Source organism: Lycium ferocissimum, unplaced genomic scaffold (genome assembly GCF_029784015.1).
Source record: "Lycium ferocissimum isolate CSIRO_LF1 unplaced genomic scaffold, AGI_CSIRO_Lferr_CH_V1 ctg20615, whole genome shotgun sequence".
NCBI classification, from domain to species: domain Eukaryota; kingdom Viridiplantae; phylum Streptophyta; class Magnoliopsida; order Solanales; family Solanaceae; genus Lycium; species Lycium ferocissimum.
This window is the reverse complement of record NW_026719165.1, coordinates 1-18,525: the sequence shown is the minus strand read 5'-3', so window position 1 is coordinate 18,525 and position 18,525 is coordinate 1. Positions and strand designations below refer to the sequence as shown.

Sequence of the window (18,525 nt, the reverse complement as noted above, 5' to 3'; positions counted from 1 at the left end):
AATTCAATATGACTCCTATTTGGACCCTCAATTCGTTACCATTTTTTCTACTGTTTGCTTGACAACTCCAAACATGTGCTTGAGATTAGGCTTGATAAAATTTTATGGTTGAAGTTCAGGAAAATATGGATGAATTTCAGGCAAAAATAACTTCAACCATATAAAATTCCAGACATTTTTATTTGAAGTTAATTAGTTGTTCTGAAGTGGGTACATGTGCAAAAAATTATGAAGTTATGACATAACTTAAACAGTGACATCAGAATCTGGCATCTGTATACTTCCTCGTGCTTTTTTTTTTTTTTTTTTTTTTTTTTCCTAGCAAAATCTGTTAAAGAATTCTTAAAACTTCTTTTCAACTAATTAAGTATTTTTTTTTAATTTCATATTTGATGCGGTCGTTTATTCTTTATTTTTCGGTCAAATTTGTTAAATACAAAGTTTGGGTTTTGTCCAAAGTGTGTAGCCAAATAATAAAACTTAGCCTAATAATAAAGTTTCTATTATAAAATAATAAAGTAAGCAAGAACAATATTGTAGACAAAGAGAGAAGAGAGGAATTCTTTTATTTCTCTTGTTAAGGATTATATACAATGAAGAGAACATCACTATTTATAGGAGAAAGTTAACTTGGTGCCAAAGTCACAAACCTTAAAGTTTCTCCTAAAGATAGACATTCATAACTAAATAATATTTATAACCTCCCCCTTGGATGTCTATTTGGTAGATAATGTGCCTTGTTAAAACCTTACGAGAAAAAACCTAATGGGAAAAAATCTAGTGAAGGAAAAAGAGTACACATTTCTAATAATACGCTATATGGTTGCCTCATCAAAAACCTTACAAGAAAAATGCAGTGACAAAAACCTTGAAAGGGAAAAAAGAGTACAATGCGTATTAACTCCCCCTGATGAGAACTTCAATCCAAAAACTCGAATCTTCACATCTTCACTCGAAAGTTGTAGTTGGTATAGACTTGGCTAATAAATCAGTCATATTATCACTCGAACAATTTGTTGCACCTTGGTATCATCATTCTTTTGGAGCTCGTTTGTGAAGAACAACTTTGGTGAAATGAGCTTTGTCCTTTTATGAATCCACTCTTTAGTTGGACTATGTATGTTGTTGCATCTTCGGTCTTTGATAGAGTTGCATCGGGATATAATATTGTTGAAATCACTCTAAGTGCATTCTGACTTTCTTTATAAACAGATGTTATCTTTATATAATTTGGCTGTATATGTAAACAACATCGTATGACCATCCTTCATAGTCATATGAAAATATACATGCATCAATTGCATAAAGATATGGCACTTCAGGACCAAAAAATTCTGCAAGTTTCTCATTTCAACGAGATAATAAATTGCTTTTGAGAACTCTTCAAGAGTTTTCAATAATATTCAAGTAATCAACTTGCACCAACAATATAATGATTTTGATTTTCACAAAGTCATAAGGATAAATAGAGTCATTTGTGCCCTTAGTCGAAAATATTCATTAAAGTGATAAAATCGCGTTCACCTTGCTTAAGCTTTTAATTCGTATGAGAATTATGAACAAATTTCTACAACTTGTATATGCTTAGCATTTAAAATTCTTTAGGAATTTTCATATAATTTTGTCAAGTAATTCATATAAATTGTGACAAAATCTATTTCTATTTAAATATGTGACATCTTGGTGTACGGACGTTATGTCCAATAAGACTTACGCTTACCAAGATGTGTCATTTCACTTGATAATAATTTCTATGTTGTGTTTTTAATAGACATAGAATTTAGATCCTCATGGTCTTTTAAAATATTGCGCTATATTGTACAAAAGATATCGTCGACGATATATATTATTTGTGTCGATTCGCAATGTGACATAACTTGTTGAGATCTCATCATTTCCATTATTTTTTTAGGTACCTACACCTCTCATGAGGTTTCATGAAGGGTTATGTCTTAGGCTCTTCAAGAGCACGTTTCCTCCTTATAATGATCATTAATCATTTGCTCCTCTTTCTTTTCAATGACTATTGCGTTTCGAACCTATTAGTCTACCACGTTTCATGCATGTTGTACACTCCGTCTTTCAGGGACATGAATTTAATAGGAGCTTTTTGCAGCTGAAATTAGAAATTAATTTTGGGCGGCATAAGAAATGCTTCTCGCATTTGAGTTGAATTATCTTTTGAATGAGATCATACTACCGATAATTCATAACATATTCCCTACCATTTACCCCCCCCCCCCCCCCCCGCCCCCCCCCCGCCCATGTTAGAAAAACTAACATATATCCCATCTTCTTTGGGAATCCATCTTTGTGTATCATGGTAGATTAATTAATCATATACCACACACATTAAAAAAAAACTCGTTAGATGGAAATATATATGTTCCTAACCCAACCAATTGTGAAGGGAGAATTATCATAATTTATTGGTCTGAAGTATACAAATGATGTTGTATACAATATATCATATCTCAGACCACCACATGAAGCTTTGTTCTCATAAGCAATGGTTTAACTATTTATCGGAGGCATTCAACGCCAAACTTGACCTTGGTATAAACTAGCATTAAGGATTAATTATCTTGATTACATAACTCCAAAATTGTGCTCCAACTCAATTATTTTGAGCAAGTAACTTTGCATATGTCAAATTGCGGGTTGACAATAAATGCACATGTGACCGTCTTATCAATGCATCTATTTAAGACATCATATACGTTGAACGGTCCCATATTCACCTTTTATATTTTTCCAATTTATAGGGAATTCAATCCCAACATTAGCTAGTATAATCAACTTATCATGATCAAATGCAATAAAAATATTCCTGAAGAATCTTTTGTAGCTCTTCAATATATGTCAAATACTCAATTTGTACATCATATTTAAATCGGGATAGCCAAACCGCTATGCCGACTCTTATAATAGTAAACTCAAGTTTACCATGTCATGTGCTATTTGTTTTAGTAAACTTTCCGGTTTACTATGACATGAATTTTATTTTTTTTTGCAGTTCAATAAACTTCTCAAGCCAATCGTGACATGTGATTTCACCATGCTTATATTTGTAGTACAATTTGGAGAATAAGGCGGTAACCTTTCACAGATATTTTACCAATCATGACTTTGAAGATACTTGATCCTCCTATCATTTATAACTTCAATATGATAGCCATTTATTTGAGTAAACTTCGGGTTTACTACAACTTGTGTTTCGATCATAATAGTATGTAAGCTCTTCAGGAGCCTTTAATTTATTCTCTATAATCACTTATTGTTCGAACATTATTGGTGTCATGACTTCGAGACAAATAATTAGGCTCTCTCTGGGACCTTGGATCATTAATTTTGTACTACCAAATATTGCTTAGATACTTCTCGTATCTTGAAAGCAAATTTAGACACTATCGGTGTCAAGAAATAAAAACAATAACCAAATGAACATTTAAAACAATGAATACATAAATAACGAAAAGTAAACATTAAGTTCGAACTTCAAGATTTTAAACTTCTCCCACGTGAGGCTAATTAACATCTCAATTTTTTTTTCTTTTTATATCAAAACGACAACTATACAGTTATAATTTTTATTTAGCAAAAATATATGAATTGTAATTTCCTTCCGAAAAATTAATAACAAACAATAGAAAGCATTCAACAAGAATCCCTTTCTTCGTCCACATATGGATTATTGGAGCTGGCTTATACTAACCCACTGATCACTTCAAGTAACCAAAATAAACAATTTGGTACTATAAAAAGAGAAGTAATTCTCAAAGCTAACAACAAACCACTACAACAAGTCTTAACTATCATGAATTATCTTATATTACTTCACAAATGTAGACACTAAATAATCAAAAATATTACACCACCGAAAATCGAAAAAAATACATCGAGCACGAGAGAAAATGGACAATGGCAGCACTTAGAAAACAAAGAAGTTCTAAAATTGAGATTACTAAGTCGAGGAGAGAGTCTCAATACATCTAAGGGATGGGTTACTTAGAATGAGCAACTATTACTATCATTACATTGCAAGAAGGCAAACAATAACCCACATTCTTGAACATATCTAGTCACTCTCATGACTTTTGATGACATAACCACTCAAGCAACCAAACAAATAGTTGTTAATATGAGTACACAAGACAATTTTAGCTGGCCATCATAGAACTAACCACTTTGATTTCATGACAAACATTGCCAAAACACAAAATTAGCCAAATGCTGTAAGACAAACAATTGCATAGAAAATACTCCAGTAAAGCAGTCAATAAGTCTCAGAATAAGATTGATTAAGATGTTTCTATGTACGACAAAAGACGCGTTCAAATGATTCGTATCACAAAAATAATATGTATATCTTTTATTATTCAATCTCTTCCAGAGATAAGTTGTGGTATTTCTTTCATTCACCTCCCGGAATTAAACTCCGATCATTTAGATGCACTTTATAATAGCTCATTATTTTTTCTCATGTGCAAGAAAACATTGCTTCAAATTAATGTCTCAGATATACTACCGATTCTTTCTGCTTTAGGAGTAAAAGTTTCAGAGTTTTACTACTTCGGGAGTAAAGTTTAAAGGTTTACCACTTCGAAAGTCAATTTCAAGGTCATACTACATCAAGTAAATTTCAAAGTTCTACTACTTCACGAGTAGATTCTAAATATTTACTACTTCAAGAGTAAACTTCTCTTTGGGAGTAGATTTCGGGTCCTACTACTTCGGGAGTAGAATTTCCAAATCTTACTACTTCGAGGGTATAGCTCAAAGTTTACTATTCGGGAAATAGTTCAAATTTCACTACTTCGGGAGTAGAGTTCAAAGTTGGCTACTTCGGAAGCATATTACCGAGCTTGCTATCAGGAGCAAAGCATCTCCGGAGTTTACTACTTTGGAGTAAATCATAGAATTGAGAATATTTTTTTTCCCAATTATTCTACCTCTTCGAGGTGACTTGTGATAACTTCACAACCAATCGCACATTTGTATTTATAAGATTTACTACATACTGTCACATTCACTTCAGGGAATGGATTTGTATTTGTAATGTTAATCAAAAGTATTCATTCTTCACGAATAGAATGTAATTATTTGAACGTGCCTTTATCATATCAAATTATGATAACTTAGAACCTCTTTTAAGATATTGCTACCTCAGGAGCAAATTGTGGCACGCATATAATATAGAGAATTTTTTATTTTTTATTTTTCTAATATATCTTCAATTGTAATCACAACAAGTATGTGCAAATATTATCAGTTCTGGTGATTAACAAATTTAATTAAAACGAGATTTAAAATATAATCACTTCGGATCATATTTGCTTTCAAACGCCAGAGTTAAAATATATTATATTCGCTCATATTTAAAATCAAGTTATACAACTTGAAGAATTCAAAAGAAATAGAAAAAGTAAAAAATTTACCTGATACTTTAGGTATATGTTAAAGTCCTTTCAGTTTTAGGCATGGGCACGTGATGTTCATTAATATCCAATATTTCAAATCTAAACAGTGCTTCATCTTGACATGGCTAATTCAAATCAAACTTGACATGGCTAAAGCTTATGATAGATTAGCTTGGCCTTTCCTTATGGCTGTTCTTAAGAAGTTTGGTTTCTGTGATATGTTTACTAACATGATTTTCAAAGTCGATATGCAGGGATGGTACTCCGTTATCATTAATGGAGCCGAAGAGATTTTTTCACTTCTACTCGGGATTGAAGCAAGGAGATCCTTTTATCTCCTTCCTTGTTTATCCTAGGCTCAGAGGTGTTGACAAGAAATCTCAATAAGCTCTACAACAATGATAGGCATTCACCCCTTTCTCTATGAGCGAAGGACGGACCGCAAATCAATCACCTTGCCTACGCAGATATATATATATCTTCTCAAGGGGGGCAAGACAAGATCCATTAAAAGCTATCATGAAAGTGATTCGGGAGGAATATGAGCAAGAGCTCGGCCGTAAAGCACGGGGACAAGAGCTTCTTCGTCACTTCGCTCCCAATACGGCCAACTACAGATCAATAGAATGAGACAAAGCACCGGATTTATGGAAAAGTTTCCTTTCAACTACTTAGTCTGTTCTATTTATATTGGTTGTAGGAAGATTGAATATTTTGATGGTCTAGTAACAAAGATTGTTAATAGGTTGCGTGGTTATATGGAAAAAACGTTTTTACGGGGAGGGAAACTAATTTATTAAACATGTTTTCTGGTGTTATTCCAAGCATACACTCTGCTGCAAGCGGGACCCTCCAAAGGCAACTTTCTGCCTTATTGAAAAACATCTACAAAGATTTTTTTAGGGTTCGACATCTCGAAAACCAAACACCATCGAGCTCTTGGGAGAATCCGTGCAAAAACCAAAGAGGAAGTGGTATTGGGATTAAAAGATTACAAGAGATCGTTGACACATTTGCCACCAAAAGATGGAATTTCAGACCAATCAATCCACATTGGCTAAAATCCTATATTTTAAATACTATTCTACTATTCATCCAAAGGGGCTAGAAAAGAGCAGGTGTGGACAACACATACTCGGGAGTAAAAATGATGAATATCAAACTTCAGTAGAAATACAAAAAATTGTTTGGAAAATCAACAAATGGAGAATGCAACTTTGTGGGATAACAGACGTGAAACGGAGCTTAGGCCTTCAACGGGCCAACGCTCCTAAATCCAAAAAGATCATCAACGAATAATTTCCTAGAACGGAACACTTGAACGAGAGGAAACTTAGCGTTTACACCGATAACATTGCTCGAAGAATTCTTTAATATCTCTCTCGGGTAAATCCAATAAACAAGATTATGCAATTTGGAATGCTTCCATGGATGGTAATTTTATAATCATAGTGCTTTTACAGAGCACAAGAGCGAAGTTCCCTACAATGAATTTCATCAATCAAACAGAATACAAGAAGATTCCTTTCAAAAATATCCTTTCTCTCATGGAGGATGTTAGAAGAGCTAGCCTTTGACGACATACTCCGTAAATTTAAAACAACATGTTAGTCAATTACTTCCTACTTGTAAACGCCGCACTAATCCTAACTGTGAAACTTTGGAGCATTTTTTTTTGTACAGACACTGGAGACGGAGCAAGACATATATGGAATTACTTTGAGCTCCTCTCTGTGGCATCAAAGTTACAAATCAAAATCCAAAGGGCAATTTTCGAATTTGGTGGAAGACGAGATCAACGTCCTGAAGATGATTCTTAAAATCACTCCCGATCGTGATACATTTTAGGCTTTATGGAAAAGTTCCTGTCCCCTGGTCGCTGGAGATGCAGCCACAACCTTATTCAAAGCAAAATCATTTTCGACAATGTGACCTTGCAAAGGACAATGGCCTACGCTTTTCCCAAGATTAGCTTCCTCTTTTATGGACATTGTAGGTAAGTGGAAAGGATAAGGCAAGAGATTATTTTAAGCTGGTCCAATGGAAGAAACCAGAGACTGATGGGTTAAGATCAATACCGATGGAAGTTTTGTTGCCCAAAGTGAAAGAAGCCGGAATAGGGGGTGATCGAGGATCATCTTGGCTCATTAATTATTGCCTTCTCCGCCCCATCGAAGGATGCGAAAGTAATAATCGTGGCACTTTCGCGTCTTCTTTGTTTGTGCACAATGGTGTATGGCAATGGTTACACCGATTGGTCATTCAACTTCGATCTCTTTGATTAGCACATGATTGAACGGAAGGACCTTAGAAATTCCAAGCTCGGAGAGACTCTAAGCCCTTTGCTTGCTCTACCGAATCATGCTAACTCTGTGTCACACATTGTTATAGAGGCCAACCAAGTAGGCGGATGGCCTAGCTAAACACGGTGCAAATACAATACTCCTATGCTACCGACCGATCATAGATTTTTGCCTAGAATCATTTGTGGTGCCTACCACTTGGATGCTTGTCGGTTGCCTAGTTTAAGAATAAGATATGACACAAAAAGCTAATTTTTGTCGCTGATCATGTATTTTGCTTCAATTTGGAATATTTCATCCCGATCACAATGTACTTTTCCTTCATGCAAAGTAAAGTCCTGGCCAAGCCCCTCTTTCTTTGTATCCTCTTTCGGTGAATATCGGCACTCGCCATTTGTGATTAAAAAAAAAAAAAAAAAAACGATTCATCTTTTCAAGACCATGACTCTGGGCGCGGGTACCAATTGCTCAAACAATCATATTATCAACGCTGGTGATGCTTCGCAATATCGTAACATCTCGGTGATTAGAAACCGTGCCGATAACGTATTATAAAATAATAAGTTAAGCAAGAACAATATTGTGAACAAAGAGAAGAGGATTCTTTTTATTTCTCTTAGGGATATATACAATGAAGCAGAACATCTCTATTTATGTGAGAAAGTTAACTTAGTGTTAAACTCACAAACCTAAAGTTTCTCTGAAGATACATCCATAATTAAATAATATTTATAATAGTTTCAAACATATTTTTACGTCGGCCTGAAATTATGAACCAAAAGGATTAATGAATTTAAGAAGATAAAATATTTATTTTATTATTACAAAATGCCATGTGAGCAAAAAGTATTGACGTGGCAGCAAGTGCACACCTCCTTATGTTAAAGTTGTCCAGAGTAGTGAAAGCTACCAAATAGCTAAGTATAGGAGATTAATTAAAACCAAATATAATTTTAAGTATACACTTAATAAAAGGTATCAAGTTCAAGGAACCCCAAAATATTAGGGAAAAGGACATATATGGTTTGCCTACTATAAATAATCCCACCCTCTAACCCAATTTTTTTCAAACCAAAAATGTAGCAATTAAACAAATTCCATCCATTAGCCAAAAACTTAAATAAGACAATTTTCAAATAAAAACCCAAACACAAAAATGTTTGAGGTGATTTTTATATATAATATATGTCATTATTTAGATAAAATATGATCAAGACTTCATCTCAGAATTTAAAGAAAACCGATAAAATATGAATCACTAAGGTATGTATCATTTTTATATATAGATGTAAATTATCCTGCAGAGGCATAATGTGATCAAGACACAATAAACCTGCTTGATATTTCATGGTGAAAAATTGTTTTATTTGGAATTATTAAGATGGAGTTGAAAAATAGGTTATAAATTGTTTTCACGTTTGGAATCCAACTTCAAGTTGAATTTGATATTTCATTGTGAAATCAGAACTTCTAGTTGAATTTGATATTTTATTGTGAAAAACAGATTTTCAAACAAAGGAAAAAATTATTCCGGAAAACAAAACATATTAAGGAGCAGTATAGCACCAACAAAAGAAAGAAAGAAAATAAGAGAGACGGGAGGGAAAGGGGCGGGGTTTTTTTTTTTGGGGAGGGTGGGGGGGTATGTGGTGTACTAAAGCCACAAATTCATTGGGATAAAAAAGCTAAGTAAAATGTATAGAATTTTTCCTAGTATATATAGGAAAGATTTAAAATCTCCAATAATTGTATAAATAGGAATAGAAATTACGAAGATTATTTCTACCCTTTCTGTTTAGGATTAGGATTACCTTTCCTTTCCGTTGTTGTAGGATTCCTTTGCATGCTTTCCTTTCTTTGTAGGACTACTTGTAAACTTTATATAATATAAAGCAAAACCTACCACCATTCTCTCTTCATCAAGGCACCATCAACCAACAGCACAAAACGGCTACAGGGTTGGGGGATGGAGGTGAGCATTCCCTGAACCCATTATTCACAGTATCCTCCTTGATATACAGAAAATAGATATCGAAATACTTTGCTCGTTATTGTGGATGAATACGGTGAAGGAGGTACGCAGATGCAATCAGAGGCAGTACGGTAGAAAATGTACAAGAAAATTGTTTATTGTCAGTATACGGGATCTTCGTCCTGAAGTTTCAGTAGTGCTATTGGAATTACTAAGCACTATGACGAAGATTGGGACGTGGAAGAGAAGCAGAAACTAATCGAGGAGACTACTCGAAAGACCATGGCTGCTCTTCAGAAGATCATAAAAGTTGATATATATATATATATATATTAAGTACGAGCCTTGTCAGCAGTACAATTCAGGCGCGAAGGAGAGGATTATTAGGACGGTGGAGAACGCAGTGGACCTTATCGAGTCACCCAAGTTCAAGCAACAAGAAGGTCCCCTAGGCCTGGGTTCACTAAATTGCCACTACAACAAAATACGCTTACCATGGCTTTTAAGTGTAACAACTTAATTGTCGCTAATTATATTATGTAATCAATTATTACCTAATATCAAATTTGGGGTCCTTAGTCAATAAACGCTACGCAGTGCTTTAGCGACCTTATATCTAATTATCAACCAATAATGGCTGTTGTGAAACGCTTTTGTGGCAAATAACTATCGTCATGAAAGAAAATATATTACCACTAAAAGTCTTTGAGCGAGTCTCGCGTAGTCCGCTTTTGCATTCACCCTCCTCATTCTGTGACGTTGAAGGACCACCAGATTTGGAAGATTCCGCGTTGTATATCAAACTGGAAGAACCTCAATGGTTACACAATCCCACTTGATAAGTCGTTTGTTATTGATGAAAGGGGACTTCAGGAGGTCCCGGTCAATGATAATTTGGCAAAATTTTCGGAAGCTCTGTATGTTGTTGAAGAGAAAGCTAGAGTAGCGGAAGAAATGCAGTCAAAGGTTCAGAAAGAGATGATGATGAAAGAGAAGGAAAAGAAAGAGATGGAACTTCTGGAGTTGGCCCGCAAGGCAAGATCTGAGAGAGCTGCAGGTCCCATGAATGAGAGTCGATTACAGAGAGAAAAGATACGTGAGGAGCGTACGTGGGAAGAGGAGATTGAAGCAGCAAAATATGCTGCAGCAATGGTGGTAAGAAGAGAAAGATCACAGAGATGGAGACCGTGATATCAGCGAAAAGTTGGCTCTTGGGATGGCTTCTACATCAAGAGGAGGAGAGATTATGATGTATGACCAGAGATTGTTCAACCAGGAGAAAGGGATTCTTGGATTTGCCACTGATGATGCCTATAATATCTATGATAAAGGTCTATTTCCTGCTCAGCTAACTCTGTCTACTCTGTACAGACCAAAGAAAGACGTTGATTCTGATATATATGCAGGAGCTAATGAGCAGCAACTGGAGAAGATCATCAAGACTGACCACTTTAAGCCTGACAAGGTATTTGTTGGGACATCAACTGAGAGGGCTGGTCCAAGAGATGATCCATTTTGTTTGGACAAGCTCTGGACAGAGGTTAAGAACAATATGGCAAATGATGGTAGTAGTGGCACCATCACTACTAAAAAAACAGTGATTTTCGACCAAAATTTTCGACCTCACGCGGTCGAAAAAGGCCAATTTTCGACCAAAATTTCGACCTCAAGGTACACAAGCCATCACTAGGTGAAATTTTTTTTCTCGAACGTTTTTTCTACGCGGTCGAAACAAGTTTTCTACCTAAATTACGAAAATAAAATTTTCGACCACGTGAGGTCGAAAAGGTTATTTTTTATTTAAATATTAATAAAAAATTTCGACCGCATGCGGTCGAAAATATTTTTTTAATATAAATATTATTGAAAGTTTTCGACCTCTTGCGGTCAAAATATGAAAGAACATAAAAAAATTTCGACCGCATTTATACGAAATTCAAAATAAAACAAGCTCAGTTTTTCGATTTTATAGAGGTCGAAATTTAATTTCCTGCACAATTTCGACCTCGCCAGGTCGAAAATTATCAATATCTGGGTTGATTTTCGACCTCATGAGGTCGAAAATCTAAATTTTTTTTTTCCAACATTCAGCTGCTTACAGCAGCCCACCTACCAATCTCTTTCATCGACCAAATCAACAATGCAATTTATCAACACATCCAATTCATCAAAGTACTTCTACACTCATAAACTACAACATTCTACAATCAAATTCAACCTCAAATTTCAATTTAAAATACTTCTAATTCAAATTACAACTAGATTGAAACACTTAAACATCATAAACTTAAACAACCATAAACTACATTCTACAATCAAATTCACCTTTAAAGTACTTCTAATTCGAATTAAAACTACATTCAAACACTTAAATATCATATTCATATCCAAGAAAACATAGGAAAATTAGAATCCAAAAGTATACGAATCAAAAAAGTCAACGTTGCGTGTTGGAGACATGATCCGAATCCTTCTCACTATCCTCATCCACAAGACCATGAACTACGTTGTCCTGTGACATACGTCATCTACCATGGGAAGGTCGGGGGGATGGGTAGGCTGTGACCTACGAGCATCCCCAGGATATATGGGGGAGGAGATCGATCTCTACCAGGAATCCTAAGGGTTCCTGGCACTACGCCCTCTGATGGTATAAACGGACCCTTCTTCTTCTTTGACTTTTTCGAGGCTTTAGCAATAGCCTTACCCCTATTATCACCCGCCATCTACACAAATTAATAAAAAGAAAGGGTTAGAAAAAATGTTGAACGAGACATACATACTAAAAAAGTTACTAACATCACTTGCTCAATGGATATCATGAAAAGTATGCACAGGACACGTGAAAGATGCAATGGATATCATGAAAACTAAGTGTTAATAAAAAAGTGGGTAGGAATAAAAAGTTAGTCATGTAAGTCTCTAACTAAGTGTTAATAAAAACAAAAGTAAAAGCATGTGAGAATATTGTCAAAAGTAAAGTTTCAGAAAGTAAATTACAGAAATTAAAAAAGGACCGTGAAAGGACTATGATCTTCAGTTCCATACCAAGTTCTCATTTTAGATTATTTTCAATGTTTCGTAAATATTTTGTGGAAAAACAGAGCCATAGAGTTCAGTTCAAGAATTTAAGGGTGCTTTCTAATCACAATTACTTTTTTGATAGGTAAGCCAAAGAAATGATGTATAAGCTTGCTGCTCAGGAATAATTTAAGAAACTCAAGAATTTCAAGTATGTACTCAACCAAAACAGTAATTCACTCAAGTGATGAAGCTTAATCCACATCAATAGTGCATAGAGCACTTTATTTTGGTAAAAAATTAACTTAGGCCTGGATGGTTAGGAAAAGAAACTCAAAACCTTATGTGTCTGCTCACATAGCTATGACTTGGCAAGTTTGGCAGATGGACAAGGAAAAAGGTACATATTAGAACAGAGATTCAGACCATTTGGTCAACAATGACATTTCTCTTCCACCTTGATACTGACATGGAAATCTGAAATTACAACTTCCAAACAAGAGCAAATAATCTAACCTGTGCTGCTACTTTCTTGTATCTAGCAAATCTCCCTTAACTCCGGCAATTGACAACCTATTCCAAAAATAAGGACAAAAATAATAAATCATATAAAATGACAATATGCATAAAAAAAAAACACCTAAAACCTTGTTTTCATATTTTTCACTTTCAATACATTCAAACAACCAAATATTTGTTGCAAAAACTATAACCAAACACAACTGCAAAATTCCAAATAAAGTGAAAAATATTCGGGTTTCATGGCCAAACGTCTACCAAGACCTGGACACTTTACTTCTAAGCAGACTAGCCATCTTCCAATGCAAGCAGCCATATTTATTTTTTTTGATGACATGGGAACCCGCAGCCATGTTTTTCCTTCTTTCTTTTCATTTGGCATCACCTACAGTCTGCTAATATAAAAAATTACCATTCCAGTATGTTTCAATCTTAAACAATAAACATCTAATATCAGATTTAAAATCCAAAACATCTAATAATAATTTTGGTAAAAGTTCCCATTTTAGAAATGTGGACATTAAATTTGGGAACAGAGGAAATAGTTAGTGACTATCAAGAATTAACTTGTCCTTGAATGTGGTGCCCTATTGATTGTATTTGAATAGCTTGACTGTGTATGACTAACTATGGTGCTATGTAACTGCTTCACTGGTGATAAATGAAATACTAAGTTACCAAAAAAAAAAAATGACAATATGCATCAATGTTTTGGTTCATATGTATCACCTCTTAAAATTTACACAACAATCATAACTCATAATTGCATAAAACTATCAAACAGTACACAACAATCATAACTCGCAATACAAAAGGAAGCTTAAGTATTCGGATACTATGCATCAATGTTTTGGTTCAAAGGACCTTTCTCTATTTTTCTAGCTTCATTCACATGTAAGATTCTCCAATTGTATTGTCAAAGACCAAAATTGAACAACAGAACATATACCTTGGGGGAGAATTCCAACAACTGGTTGATGATCTGAATATGGAATTTCAGCTGCTTCTGCCAAAAAAAAATTGAAAAAAAATAAAAATACAAAAGTAGTCAGCCTTAGAGGTTTGTTGAATTGCAGTACAAGCACATGAGAATTAGAAAATATGAGAAACTTTTAGTCTAATGGAAAGATCTGAAAATCTCAAAATAAAGCCAACTGTCATCTGTGGCCATAATTTTCTAGAGCAGCTAGTTCACTGCCATACATCCCACATTTATTGAACAATATAGGATATTAAACCAAAGTTACTCAAGTTGATTGTATCAGCAGAAATTAGATTCAGAGCTAATGTACTGGAAATAAAGCTATGCCAGAATAAGGTATGATAAGATTTAACAGTGATGGAGCTTGTTCACCAAAACTAATCTCTATCAGCCCTATAATAGTACGCACGGACAAGGATTATGCACAAATTCATTGGTCTTGGTGGCATTGAGCGACAACACAACAACATATCTCTACAAATAGTAATTATTTCCCAAATCTTTCCAACAACATTGTACTTTGCACTTTGGCTCAAATAGCTACAAATGCAACACCAACAACATTTCAATTTTAATTTCAATTTACACTTCGTAAAATTTTAACAAATTAGCTACAAATGCAATCTTTAAACACAAATGCTATCTTTAAACCAAATTAATTGGAATTTCAATTTGAATACTACAACAACGACATTCAATTTCAATTCAAAACCCAAAAATAAAGTTAACATTCTAAACCCTAAAACAAACATTGAACAATCAATAAAGTTAACAAATCTACTAATTAAACTACAACTATACAAAGTAATGCAACTAATAATGATAAAATGAGATTGAAAACCAAAAACCAAAAAAAAAAAAAAAGGACTAACCTAGCTCACTGTTCAGTCGGCGGCGGCTGGTGGCTACTCCGGTGATTTAACTGGAGGGCGTCGCCTACTTGGAGAATGCCGGTGGTAGTGGGTGGCCAGAGATTGTTGCAATTTTGATTTGAGCAGCTTTAAGAAAGATTACTTTGTGCTTCTTATTCTTTTTCTCTTCTCTTTCTAGTTTTAGCTTTCTCTTGTTCTCTTTACTGTTGTATCAGATTTCTTGAGTTGCAAATTCATTTTGCAACAGAGATACGGTGGTGGGGTGGCGGCATTTTTGGGGAAATGAGTTTAGAGGGTAAAGTGTTTTTTTTCAAGAAAGAGGAGAGTTTTGGGGGGAAGATGAAATATTTGTGTGGGTGTACTTTTCATTGAACTTTTTCCACCGCATATGGTCGAAAAAATTAAGTCAGATTTGACCAACTTTGACTTAATTATTTTGACCTCATGCGGTCGAAATTTGATTTTTTTTAATTTTTTAATTAATATTTTTATATTTATATAATATACTTTTGTGTAAAATGATTTTTTTTACATTTAATATTTGTACAAAAAATAATTTCGAATTTCAAGCACGAAATTATATTTTTCGCTAAAAAATCGGTTCAAAGTATTTTTAAATCCTAAAAAATAAAAAAATAAAATTAATTAAAATTTCACCACATTTATATCGATTTTTTTTCGACCAAAAGTGAGGTCGAAAATACCTATTTTTTTAGTAGTGCATGTAGGCACATAAATTTCGCTAAGTGACCACCTTATAGCCTATGTGGCTCCTGTAGTCTCAATCTTCATGCAGTTGTAACAAATCTCCATTGTTGCAGCTTTAGAAGTGTTCAGGTCATTTCTCTCAATATTCATGCTGTTATAACATTTTCTAATTATATTGATTTAAAATTTTATTATGTTTTTGAAGAATTTTTGCAGCAGCGCCCCAAGCTTTGCAACATGAGCATCATTTACATATGCGTTCATTTTGTCAGTAATGTCATTTTCTTTTTTATACATCTATCAAATAAGAGTAGTGTTTATATTTCGCAGAATTTTCCACGAAGCGGTGTCGCGTGGCACCGCTTTACTCAATGTGCATCCGCCCTCGACAATCGAAAAAAACCTCGGTGCTTGCCAAACTTGAGGAAATTAATGGGGATTTCTGATAATCCTCCCGAACTCAATGAAAAATCTGACCAAACGAATATGGCAACAAAATCAATAAAAATGAAAATCACTTCTGGAGAAATCCATATGAAAAGATGAAGTTCAAGAAGAAAGACCGAGGTAAAAGGTAATTGAGAAAGTTAAAATGTCTACTGTGGTCTCTGTATATTAGCATTAAATTAGGTGAAAAAACTAGAAAAGAGTTGCTGAGCTTTCCTTGTTTAAAGTTGTGATTTTCATTCTTATATTTTTAGGTGCATCTTTATTCTATAAACTGACACTACACCAAAAAAATTATACTTTAGCCAAATATATTTTCCTTTAATGGCACAATAGCTTACATTTCACACCAAAACATTTACCGAAGAATTGGGCTAATTTATTGGATTCAAGGTCGTTAAAGTCTTTAGTGACATTTATTGTTAGGGCTAAAGTTTAGATTTCGGTAAGAATTGGCCTTCTAATATAATTAGCTACCGCAATTAAGAGAATTTATTGCCGCTAAAAGCATATTTTGTTATAGTGTGAGTTGTAATAACATTTTGTTTTGTGGAATAAAACAATTGTCTAATAGAGACTAGGATTGTTTTTGCGATCAGTGACAAAGGTAGAATTTTGGAGCCTGTAGATAGGACAAAAGGACGGTCAAGAAGCTGCAGTCCAAGACCAAGGTAAGAGCTTATTTAGTTAATTATGCCACTTAAAGCGCTATCGTGGACGTTAGGATTTACATTAGAATATAAGTTGTTTGTGTTAATGTATCTATTCGCTTGTCTGCTGATTAGTCATCATCAAACATTGGGGATATTTCTTATAGGGAAATTTAGGGGTGTTCATGGGTCGGTTTTGAATTACAACCGAAACCAAATCATTTTAGTCGGTTTTTAAAATACTTAAAATCAAACCAAATCAACTATAATACATATCCATCGGTTTGTTTATAGTCGGTTTGGTTCGATTTGGGTCCGTTTTCCGGTTTTTAGAAAACTAACGTTATTTCCCTCTTTCATGTTTTTTTCGTACAATTAGGAAAGAATTTTCTATCTTTTTCCAATTTATAATTCGTTATTACCCTTTTATTATGGTAGCTATAATATTCTTGGATTATGGAAGAAATATCTTAGGATTTATAAGTTTTAATTAAGTGAATAAAGTTTATAAGAAATGCAAAATATAAATATAGGTAAATTTCATAGTTATTTCTTTGAACAAAAGAGTTTGAATTCATGGATTTGTTTTTAGAAATGGGCTTAAGGTATAACGTACAATAGTCTATTAGAAAGATAAATAATTTTTTACTAAAAAAGTACAAAAATTATTTTAAAATATTTATAAAAATTAATATATTTTATATATATAAATAATAAAAATTACGTATAAAATTTATCTGTTTGGTTCGATTTTTTCCGCCCACTTTTCATAAAATCAAAACCAAACCAAATATTATAGGTTTTTAAAAATTTAAAACCAAATTAAATCCAACCCAAAGAAATATCGCTTTTAATCGGTTTGATTCGATTTTTAACCAAGCCATGAACACCCATGGGAATTTGTAATCATACATTCTTTCTACATCAAGGGAAATATGTTTGAAAACGAAAAGGAAAAAGAAGCAACAAGGTCCATGGGACTTGAATCGAAAAGTGAGAAGTGAAGTGCACCACTTCTTTCAAGTAAAGCACACAATTTATTTTTCTTTGAAGCATACAATCTATTAAAAAAACAAAAAATGGCATACATGAATTTAGTATTATACTAATAATCAAATTACATTCAATGTATGCCTTTTTGGATGATTTGGGATTTCATCTCGCATTTTCAAACGCCGATTTCATCTCATGACCTTGAAATCATGACATGAAATCGCATGTCCAAATACCTACTAGGAGTAGAATGTCAGAATACTCCAACCTTATGGAAGCGAACATACAAGTTCCTCTTTCGTGAGCCTTCCCACTATGGAATTAAACACAGCTTAAGTCATTCGGAGATGTAGTTTTCCCCCAATTTCTCATAATATTATATTGTTGGCAAATATTTCCTATATTTAGTTTTACAATTTTTGATTTCTAAATGATTTTGATATTAAAAGAGTTATCCGAAATCTTCTTATGTAACTCAAATGTATAGGAATTACTGGTAGAAAGTTATACTACCTGTTTGAGAGACGTTATTTCAGATCTCACGACCTTTTGCAATCAAAACATGTAAAAAATGTTGTTGAATTAGTTTTCTTGAAATTTCTTCTTTTTCCCTCTTAATGAAAGTAGAATCCGAGAAG

At 33.8% G+C, this 18,525-nt stretch overlaps 1 long non-coding RNA gene and 1 pseudogene across 2 annotated transcripts; one reads left to right on the top strand and one right to left on the bottom strand.

The window, feature by feature from the left end:
- The first annotated feature begins 5,566 nt into the window (after positions 1-5,566).
- On the top strand, positions 5,567-11,385 carry LOC132043054 (SNW/SKI-interacting protein A-like; annotated as a pseudogene).
- Positions 11,386-11,858: 473 nt separating this feature from the next.
- Positions 11,859-15,620, bottom strand: LOC132043055 (uncharacterized). Of its 2 annotated transcripts, XR_009411654.1 has the most exons (4): positions 15,090-15,620; positions 14,185-14,241; positions 13,233-13,289; positions 11,859-12,421 (listed from the first exon to the last, which is right to left on the bottom strand). It is a non-coding gene; the product is annotated as an uncharacterized LOC132043055 (long non-coding RNA). The 2 variants fall into 2 exon arrangements; XR_009411653.1 differs by lacking the exon at positions 13,233-13,289 and having other exon boundaries at positions 15,090-15,616.
- Positions 15,621-18,525: the final 2,905 nt, after the last annotated feature.